Source organism: Sinocyclocheilus rhinocerous, unplaced genomic scaffold (assembly GCF_001515625.1).
Source record: "Sinocyclocheilus rhinocerous isolate Xijiao unplaced genomic scaffold, SAMN03320098_v1.1 scaffold1211, whole genome shotgun sequence".
Lineage (NCBI taxonomy): Eukaryota > Metazoa > Chordata > Actinopteri > Cypriniformes > Cyprinidae > Sinocyclocheilus > Sinocyclocheilus rhinocerous.
In genome coordinates this window covers 489,548-490,983 of record NW_015670979.1, presented here as the reverse complement: position 1 = coordinate 490,983, position 1,436 = coordinate 489,548, and the positions used below count along the sequence as shown (strand labels likewise).

General features: G+C 35.2%; 1 protein-coding gene across 1 annotated transcript in view; it reads right to left on the bottom strand.

The window, feature by feature from the left end:
* The window catches only part of LOC107734460 (relaxin receptor 2-like), a 39,015-nt gene that overhangs the window by 32,324 nt on the left and 5,255 nt on the right, over positions 1 to 1,436 (bottom strand). The gene's annotated exons all lie outside the window — the stretch shown is intronic.

The following is a 1,436-nucleotide window of genomic DNA, read 5'->3' as shown; positions in this document are numbered from 1 at the left end:
AGGGTCACATGACATGAACAAACCAATGGGAAACAAGACACATGACTAGGACAACCAATCAGAACATGACACATAAACAAGGCAGAGAGACATGAGGCAAGGGAAGAATGACACAAACAGGGACCAAACTACAAAATAAAAGACATGAAAACATGAACAAGAAACACAACCCAAAACACCACATTACAGTCATTAATTTAGTCAAAAACACCAGGAAATTAGACATTATCCTTAGACGCAAACAATACATAATTTAGCTTATTATGCAAATTTAAAAACAATTTTATCTGTTCTCATAAATGAAAGATTAATAGAGTGCTTATTATTTAGTGGACACTTGTACAGCTAATTTACAAGGTTGTATTTATTTCATAATAAATCACAGATTATTTTTTGTTCAGTTCCCATATTTACTTTTGTGTGTTTCACAATGCTGTCTATTTAGCAGTTCAGTCCAGTACAGAGTCACACCAATATGGATGCATCATTGGGCTCAAAGAATAATTTTCTGTAAATACAGACTCCCGCAAGCTAAGCTTTTGCATGCAATGGCTAAATTGCAAACAGAACCAGGCTTCTGGAAACTGTTCAGAAGACATACTACTGTTATTTCAGCAATTACGGGTATCACAAAGCGAAGTGAACAAGAGAAAACATTCCAGGCAAGCGTATAATCACTTCTGGAATGACTTTAGATACTTACCTTCACTCATGAAAAGTAATCTCATGAGGGACTGTTCTGTGCAGTGATGCTTAATAACTCTTAGGTTTTTTCTGTTATTAGTTGGCCGACCCTAAGAGAACCCTGATTTTTATTAAGGTGGAGGAACGTAAATGAAACATTCATTAAACATGATTCAGTGATTCAATTATACTTAGCAAGCCGAAAGTGGCAAATAATATGAAATTGTGCCATATGTTCATTCATAAAGCTGTGATGGACAAGCAAAAAATGATAATTATGATTATAATCAGGGGCGGATTTAGTGATTTGGGGGCCCCAGGCAAAATATATGAATGGAGCCCTATGTATTTAGCCTTGAGGTTCCTTTTTTTGTTGTCATGCTTGCTGCTGCATAATGGTGCCCCACAGTTGTGTCCATGTTATAATGGCTTTCTTTCATGTTGTAGACCACGAAATAACAATTGATTTACAGTTTTCACAAAAACAAAATAAATTATAAAATGATAAACTTCACAATTGAGCCTTTAAACTATTTTTTTAAGAAAAGAGATGAGTCGGAAGTATAAATTATGATATTAATTTAAAACGGGGTTATGTGGGTGGATTTTCGCATTGGTCTGAACAAAAACTGCAGACGTGATTATTACCAGCAGGAAGCGCTTTTGGAACATCAGAAATACAGCGGTTTCCTCTGTAACTACAGTAAACAAAGCAGCGCTGTGCTCATAAATGCTACTTTATCAGATAAAAT